General features: G+C 31.8%; 2 protein-coding genes across 5 annotated transcripts in view; one reads left to right on the top strand and one right to left on the bottom strand.

Moving 5' to 3' along the window:
* Nucleotides 1-10,000, top strand: part of LOC125026290 (neuropilin and tolloid-like protein 1) — a 435,365-nt gene that overhangs the window by 160,334 nt on the left and 265,031 nt on the right. The window lies entirely within an intron of this gene.
* LOC125026291 (OTU domain-containing protein 5-A-like) overlaps nt 9,967-10,000 on the bottom strand; it is a 13,617-nt gene continuing 13,583 nt past the window's right edge. For both annotated transcript variants that reach the window (XM_047614610.1, XM_047614611.1), the window contains exon 5: nt 9,967-10,000. This exon is cut by the window's right edge and continues 1,465 nt beyond it. The gene's annotated coding sequence lies outside the window, so the exon portion shown is untranslated.

Raw genomic sequence — 10,000 nt, 5'->3', positions numbered from 1 at the left:
GCTGTTAGCGATGAATATGTCATTTTAAAGTTTACACAGGTATGCTTAACTTGTTTTGTGAAAGCTCTACCAAACCCTGCATTAATGTGTTAAAGTATAGTCACATACAACAAGATTAAGAAAAGGCATTACTCTACAGCAAGTGTACTGGTTCCACCCAGTCACTATTGTACAAATAAATAAAATTGCAACTAGATACTGAAAATGTTAACTCTAAGTCAGATCAAGATTAACTGTCTATGTAATTAGTTGGAGGAAATGCTTGTAGCTGCATTGTATTAACATTTCTCTGTAATATAAAAATAACATAAACTCAGAATTAGTCAAGATACTCAAGTTTAAAGGATATTTTTGTGGTGTTTTATAATGTAATAGTTAAAATCCATGAAGGACTGTATATTGCATGTCAGTGTTGAAGGTTACAATATGTGCTGTGTTAAATATGACAGGGTTATATATAATACTGTACATTATCAACCCTCTAATTAATACAAATTATGGTTGGCATACCGCAAGAACATGAGTTCACTTAGTGCAGCTGTGATTAAGCATTCTATAATAATTTCTTTCTCTCCTTTTTTTATTTATTTTTTAACATTTGTGTTTCACATATAACATTAATACTTGATGAATCTCTACTCTTTGGGTTTAATGTGAGATGTGGCTATACTTTAACACTTACTGATAATTCAAAACTCAGTTGTGTCATTAATTTTGTTAAGACATTGCTCTTATATAATCATACTTAACTGTTGCAGTTAACTGGAGTTCCGTCTGTCTTTCTCTTAATTTTGAGACTGCATTTGGGGGTCAAATTATTGTGACTAAGCTCATGTGCATAATTCAATTTAAAAATCTTGCAACAAATGCAGTACTGCCTAAGAAATGATAAAACAAAAACAAAAAAATAATAACTGTTTCATGGCAAACTTCAGGGTTTTAAAACATACATTTCTAAAGATAGCCAAATACAAAGGATCTCTTCTTTTCATCTTAATACCTGAATTAAAAATATCCAAGATATTGGAAAACGTAAGATATGATACTGCTTATAAATGCATCAAGTGAATGCAGTGTTTTATATTACTTGTAACATTCTTAATATTTAGAATAAGAGTAAATAACCACATTTAAACAACATATTCTCAGATCTCCAGATTCTATGAGAATAAATGTAAAACTCATATAGTACATCATAATCCACTACAGCATAGCCCTGATTCTTTGATTTCACATGAGGGAAAAAGAAGTTTGTAAAATTCAATTGAGAGAAACTATGTTTACCCTATTATCTATTTCAATTGTGTCCATATATTCTTTGCTGGTGTTACCTGCATTCAAGATACATCTATTCATTATAAGCTATGAAAAAGGTTATATATACAGGTATATGTATATGTTTGGATCCTGTCTCATGATGAAAACTTTGCATTTTTTTCTCTCAGTTGGTCAAACCTTCAGAGTATTAGAATACAATATTTTCAAAAGGTACTCATATTACTGCTGATTCTCCAAGACACATCACCACTCATTCACTTCTCTTGCAAAGGCTAATGAACATTGTGAAGATGATATAGTGATTACACTTGAGTAAATCATTAAGCTATACATGGCAGTGTAGTGTTAAGACGGACCCTTTAGTAGCTACACATTCCGGTCACTAAATCTTCATAAACATATACATATCATACACTATTCTTTGCATGTATTAGTTTATATTTGATTAAAATAAAGAGAGTGAGAAAAAAAATGTAGGCATTAATGTACTATCTCAGCAACTCATATTACTAAAATACACACTTAACCAACAAATGAAGCCAAACTTACTCTCTATAGGTTAAAGAAACAGTGTGAATGGCAACAAATGCATTGTGTGTTCATCAGCTTGATATCTGCACTTCCTCCTTCCATAACAGCATATTTGTATGAGCCAAACACATGTGTGCTGACCACTGGCAGTGATGACTAGTGTGGGCGTTGCTAACCTCCCTCTGTCATATTCACATGCTATGAACAATTGCTAAATGATGTATATACGTGATGAAAAAGTTTATTAGTGTGTAAAATGCTTACATCAAATGACAAAGAAGCATTGTCTGTATCATAATAATTTATTCTAAGTCTTTGATTAAGGTATGCCAAGTAACAATACCTCAAGAGTTTACTATCTTAATGTATTACAAGATGTTTAAAAATAACCACAAGAGGTTACCAACTACAACACTTGTCTGTTCAAGACTAAACAGTTCTGGATCACCCACACTGTAAAACTCCAATTACTTTTACATGTATATTGAAGACAAAGTAGGTGGCATATCTTAGACAAAAAAGCTTCACAAATGGTAATGCATAAATCAAAATAGATCATACATATTTCCAAAGGCTTAAAATATTTATAGAGCTAATTCTCCTCCAAAAATCCACCTACACATATATACACATACTACACATAAAAACTCTCCTCAGAGACTTCGGGGGTGTTCTATCAGTCCTACGGTTTCCGTGTAGTCTGAGAAAGTCCACTTTGAAGCGCTTGTCAGCTGAGGAGTCATTATAAGAGGTAGATGGGGCACAAAATAGCCTAAACTGTGCAAATTAGATTACTTTTCCTATTCACAGGTATTGGCTAGGTAATGGTAATGCTGCTGCTCATTTAACAAGTATGCTTTATTGAGTGATATGTAAATTAAGAACACAAAATTTGATTCTCCATTTTAAAGATTTTACTTGATGAAAAAAGTGATATAGAACAAAGAATTTGTCATCTTTTTTTTACCATAGCAATAAAAAAAATCCATTGCCTAGCCAATTTCTTTTTATATATATACATACATATTTTTTTTAGTTAATACACTTCACAAGTTTAAATAAACACACAAATAGTCAGAACCTATGAGATCTGAATAATTTAACTAGAAAAAAATCTTCATTACCTCCAAATTACATTAGATTTCAAAGACAACATAAAAACATTTAATCTATATAAACTAAAGTCTTGAAGAATGTCCATCACTCAAAAGACACTGACAAAACAAGCTCACACATTACTTTCTAATCAACATTAAAGACTGTTTAACAATGCCATAAAAGTGATCTCTTAGTGCTCATTGTCTCTATAACTCTCTTGACAACAGGGGGTACTACTCTATTATTTACAGATGTACAAACACGGTTCTTGCGTAAGTCCCTTTCTATGACTCAAGTTGTGTGGGTGTGTGTGTATACATATATATACACACTGTAGGTATATATATATTTATATCTATAATCTCTCACACATGTCCACATAAAATGCTTGATTCTGTAAACCTTAATGGGTTTTTACAGGCATTGTTCATTTTGGTTTTGAAGGGACAGCAGCATTTTGATATTGCCTACATTTTTTTTTTTTTTTTTTTAAACCAACCATGCCTCTATTGAACAACATTTTGATTTGCAACTGACAAGTTGAGTTCACACTGCTCTCTCAACAATGCCAATACTGCTGTGTACCCTAAGCTAAAACGGAAGAAAGGGGAAAGATAGCACCAGATTTCCTTGGCATTATGTAATCATAAGACCACACAGTCCATTTTTTGTAACCATAGCATACCTTCCCTAATACTATAACCGTTGCTTCTTCTCTTCTGTTCATTTGATGTTCTTACTTAAAGTACAATCCTTGAACAGAGATGGATGCTGTAACATTCATATATACTTTGCATGGATTATTAGATTACAAGACAATGTTGAAAAAAAATCTTCTAATGGAAAGGATTTGGTGTCATTGTAAACTTATGATAATATAAATGCAAATGTGCAAGGAACTTGTAATAGCTACAATGAAAAAGAGTAAATTCTCCTTAGTGTATATCAGTTTAAAATAACAAAGAGTTATACCAGAGTTTTTCCCCCAAGTTTTACATAAATTATGCAAAGCCTGAAGTTTTGTTCTTTTCAGTCATAACCACCCAAGCAGATATAAAGGACTGAAGAAAAAAACTGGTATTATAAAACTGCTCTTGGAATATACTATTACTAAGTCACAGGTTAACAAATTCATGACACCAATAATCATAACTAGAAAATAAAAATTATGAATACATTCATAAAACAAATCAAAACACAAGGAAATGAATGCTCTTCAATGGGATAAAACTACACGGGCAAACATTACACCAAGCCACACACACAAAAGGAAAGTCGTACCTGAGGACACTTGATCAGCACCACAGACAAGTTGTGTTAATTCATGACTGGTCAGACTTTGTGAATGAGAATGTCTTCTAAGACTACAAACATTAGAAAATAAAGAATGGTGTATTTTCTGACTACTAAAAGATTAGATTGACTATCATTCATCTTGCATACAAATAATACGCAATAAGGAATCAGATCAAATTTTTAAAGACTCTTGTCTTTATTTAGTTTCATTTACTGATGTCTAGTTCAAGCATCTAGATGTTATGTTGATACTAAATACTTCCACCAAATTAGAGTTATCTTTATATTTCAGTGTTTAAAGTTCATAATTAAAAACTATATTCCATAATACAAGATGTTACACCATTCATCCACTGACTGCAGGTATAATAGGCTTTCTTGCAGCAACTTTTATCTGTATGCCTGGAAAAAACAATGATATCATATGCAAAATATAATGGGTTCCATACTCAGTGAAACAAATATAACCTTAATTTTCAGTTTGTCATATGACTAAAGTACTCAATATTACTTATATAAAAGAAGAAACAAAAACTAAGGAATTCTCAGAACCCATCAAAATACATACCGTAATTCATACACATGCAGGCTAAATGGTCCATTGTTTGTGCTTGCATAAAACCCGCAATGTTAATTTGTGACACATTAAGACTACTGACACAAGCGACTAACCCAGCTAACATTACCCTTCTCAATGTGGTCAGTTATCAGTAACAATATATATATATACATATATATATAGCTAATGGGGTCCTATGACTCCATTGTGCATTTGAAAATCCCATGACACAATTAACAAGAAGTCTCATGCAATATACTCTATCAATGGCAAATGAAAAGGAGTGGGTGACAACATGTAACTTTTTTTTTGCAGTATACTTGTACTACTTTCAGTTGAGGAATTTGCTGTATGATTTTCATTGAAAAATAATACACAATAAGAAGAAAGTAATAAGAAATAAATAAACAGAATATTTTTACTATCTATAGATTATAAACTAAACAATTTCTTGATAATCTAATTTAATAATGATTCTGAGGTAAATGTACATGAAGTGTTTCATTGTTCATTGTGTGTAGTATAATTAAGTTTATGAAAATAGGAGGAAACATGTATTGGGTCAACTACTATTTAAATTGAGCTGAATCCATAGCACATTAGGTTTCCCACGGATAGACTCTCCCCCCCCCTCCTTTCACCTTTTCTAATAAATCTAAAGCAGATTCTGTCGTGTGCACATACAAATGCAGATAAATAACTAACAGACATAAACAGAAATTTCAAAATAAAAAGAATTTTATATGGCAATGAATGACTGCACATCTACAGAAAATTCAAAATAACCAGCATTTTTTCATTTTTTCAGCTGTGGAAATATGATACAGAGAGAACTATCTGAATGCCAATATATATGGCCCATTTATATAGCATTTTTTAATACTATCAAACCTTATACTGCAAATGTGTAATAAGTAATAACAAGGAGATTAGTAATGGATTGCAATAAGTACTTCATGCAGCTTTCTCACTCCCCCCCCCCCCCCCCCCCCCCCCCCTTTTCTCTCTCTTTCGAGCCACCCAGCAATTATCATAATTTCTCCTTATTATTCTTGCCTGCTATTCTGCAGCTGAAGCAATACTGCCATGTAATAAAAAAACACATGGATAAAAGCAAGACAATAATTTCTCAGGCAAAGAAATCTGAAAAAGCAGTATTGCATATTTCAAACTGGTTTATCTCAAACTAAACCTATGCATTTTTTTACTTTTATAGACACTTGACTTATGAAGCAGCACTGTGGCCATCTTTGTCATATATATATTTTTTTGCTCTTGTAACTGTCTTTTTTTTAAGTTTTATTTACAACTTATTAGCAGTTAGTGCATGCTGGAGTGTTAAATAAAATCATAAAAGTGTCTGAGGATGTAATGTAATTAAAAGTCTTAAGCAAAGAATTTGGCATCTAACTTTTGTTCCGGAGGGCAAGCATACCCTGATGTGAAACAAAAAACAAAACAAAGAAAATGTCTAAAATCCAAAGCAAAGTGACACAGGTCACACAGGTTTGTGTATATGTATATGTATATACATATAAATATATAAATATGTATGCTACAGCATACCCCTTGCTTCTTCTGCAATTTACATTATTTTTGTATGTGGGTACAAGAACAATTGAAAACATTAAAATTAACTATATAAATACTGACTTTGCATCAGCTGAGGTGTATCCCATAAGCTAATGTAGTTAAATATATAACTGTCAGACAAAATGTTTTACCTAAATGATATATACTCTACATCAATTAATCTAAAATTAGAAACTAAGTAATTATAACCAAATATCAAACGGAATTATCCATCAATTATCTGTTTACTGCATCTGATTCAGTGCTTTCTATACTTGACTGATAAATGGTATACTTAATGGTTCATACGTAACAAGAAAACTTATTTCTGGATTGTGAAAATACCCTTCAAGTAAGTTACTTTAAATTATATCCAGTTTTGATATTCTTATGAAATTTTTTGCATATGTATTTAAGCTTTCATGTTAGGCTATATTTGGGCATCCTCTCCCATCACTTTTTTTTGTTATTGAACTTTATATTTTTCAAAATCTAAAAGTTTTGGTTACATGGGATTTTTTATGATGTCAAGTGTTTCATGGCAAATGCCTGGTTAGCTCTTTGAACAAGCAAAATTATGAATTCCCTATCCATACACACTGAGGAATATTTTTTCCCCTTAATAAGATAACAGAAGAAAGAAGGAAAGAAAGGAAGAAAAAAGCATTTAGCAAGCTACAATTTTTCTGAAATGTTGGCATAATGCAAGATTAAATGGAACAAATTCATAAAATACAAGAACTTTTTATCACTTTGACTCTTTATTAAAACACCAATAAAATGCTTTAATAGTTTAGCTAAACAACATCCTTTCATGAGCACTGTAGCAAACATTTTGAATAAAATATAATTCTGATATCGTAAATCTGTTTCAGTAACATATTCTGATGTATGTTGTGTGTGGTGTGTCTGTGTCTGAGTGTGTTAGTTTGTGCCCAGGTGCACGTATGTGTACAGAGATGTTCCTCATAGCATCTTCTCCAATGGATTATCTAAAAGAAAAAGAAAAAAAAAAGTAATTTTACAGAAAAGTCTGACATTCCCTTCTGAAAGATCCTCTAGTTAAATATATATGTCAGTGTATATTGTCTACTTTTACTAATAAACTGATTTTATCTCATTTATGAAGGCATGAAATTCCCAATTACTATTCAATTTTTATTTGACTTATACTCTATTTACAGTAACAAGTCCCTTAAACTAAGATGCAGAATAGTTAGAGATTCAGACTTGGTAAATCATTTTCCTCAAGTTATTTTTTACACATTTATTTCCTCAACTTTCAATACCCATTGAAGAAGATGCTACCTGATTTATTATTACTTCTAGCATGTTAATAATAATTAATTAAATAATACTTTCAACTTTTCTTCTAAATTCTTTCACATTCGTGAAAATGTAAAGTTTACTGAATGTTCTGAAGAAGGCATTCTACTAAACATATAACAATTAACATTAATTTCATATATCTGAAATACAAAGAGGCCAATAACGGCTGACATTTACTTAGAATAATGCTAAAATAGTGCTGTCTTTATTTTCGATCAGGGGAACAACCAATCCCTGACATGGATATTTTTGTGTCTAATTTCTTTTTTTTTTAAATGTGTGTGTGTGTGTGTGTGTGTGTGTGTGTGTGTGTGTGTGTGTGTGTGTGTGTGTGTATGTGTATGTGTATGTGTATGTGTATGTGTATGTGTATGTGTATGTGTGTGTGTGTGTGTGTGTATGTGTATGTGTATGTGTGTGTATGTGTATGTGTATGTGTATGTGTATGTGTATGTGTATGTGTATGTGGGGGGGGTGCGTGTGCATGTGTGTGTGTGCGTGCTAAAATCATATGCAATGAGAAATTTCCAGTTATCTGTAAGTTCTCTGATAGACAGTAGCAAAAATCAAACAGAAATTATAAAGAAATTACTGTTTGTGTTTCAGAGTATTTCCAGTGATGTTATGACACCCTTAGTAGACATGGTCCAAGTTGTTTTGTGAGCAAGATTTACTGTGAGAAATGTAGAGATGGCATATATGGCAATGAATTATTGCACAAGATATTAACTGTTATTTTAGTTTTACATACTCTTCAGAACTATGTTTATTTTAATAAAGGTTTAATATCAAAATGTTTGATGTGGAAATACCCTCCCAGACAAGTACCCAAATCCAGGCACTCAAGGTAACATCCAGAGAGAATGAAACCAAACCACTGAACCACTAACTAGGATATAGACTAGCTTCATGCACATAGTACAGCCATTTATACCTGCATAATCTTTTTACAGACAATGCACTTTGGTTCTCAATGGAAGTAATTCTGAATTTCAGCTATAACACCAGGTTACTGAGCTTTTTTTCTGTATGTACAATGGAATAATACACCTACACAAGGAGGTTATTTATATATCTGTATAAAAATGCATTTCTGCACCATTCCATTGAACATGTTAAAAACCCTCAATTATCTGGCATTATATTTGAATTTCTAAACTGCTTCCAATGAGTACCAGAGGGGATTGTCTGTAAAACCATTACTCCAGTATAAATGGCTATGCAATGTTTATGGAGCTTGTCTGGATTTGATTTCTGAGTCACTTCCAAAGAGCGCTTGTGAGGACTATCATCCACACTGCTAGCACTGTGAACCGCATGGTGAGGTGGATGGGTTCCTTTCTTTCTGGCCATTTCTTTGATGGAGTGGGTTCAAGTCCTTATCAGGGAGGTTATTTACATGTCTATATAAAAATGAATTACTACATTATATCCGTCATACATCATTTTAGGCATATTCATTCTCATTCATACCTTTTCTACATATGTCTTTAGTAGTGGAAGGGGAATGGCTATGCTGTGGTCACAAGAAACTGAATGTTAGAGGACAGGAAGAATCCACAAAAGTGTGCTAATTTTAACATACATCGTGACACAAAGAATATGAATCAGTTAAGGGAAGATATTCCACGTGGGTGTTTGTTTTCAGATCTAATCTTTTAGACTTCTGGTGTGGACCACTTATAATATGCTATATTGTAACAAATTATAATGACAGTCAAAGAACCTTCCAATGAATCTCAGAAGACAAGCTGGCAGGATGCAACAGCTGGTGAGATGATTATGAACACAGATAACAAATCTGTAGTAGCACAATAAAGCAGCATTCATGAAAGGATTTTTGCAATTCTGATTACAGAAAACTGTGTTCTTAATACCTGAATTTTTTGTAATTCAGATAAGAGACAAAAATGAGATGACATTTACCATGAAATACCTGGAAATAATGTATATTCAACTTCTAAAAGTTATCTAAAAACCTATTTTTCTTTAGATGTGCTTACAATCATGAAAACTAGTTGAGTAGTTAAATTATTTAGTCACACAAAATTTGAATAAATGAAGCAAAGGGGGGAAGTAATGTACTGGTAAAGTTGACATACTGCAATAAAAGGTTACTGTCAATTACCAATATATGAATGATAAGATGATGATGATGATGATGATGATGATGACGACGACGATGATGATAATAATAATAATAATAATAGTGATGATAATAATATCAATAATAAAAATAGCAATAGTAATAATAATAGCAACAATAATAATAATTATAATAGTAATAATAATAATAATAATAATAATAATAATAATAATAATTGTCACAATAACAAT

The sequence above is a fragment of the Penaeus chinensis genome, chromosome 6, assembly GCF_019202785.1.
Source record: "Penaeus chinensis breed Huanghai No. 1 chromosome 6, ASM1920278v2, whole genome shotgun sequence".
Classification (NCBI taxonomy): Eukaryota; Metazoa; Arthropoda; class Malacostraca; order Decapoda; family Penaeidae; genus Penaeus; species Penaeus chinensis.
This window is presented reverse-complemented; position numbering and strand designations above follow the sequence as displayed.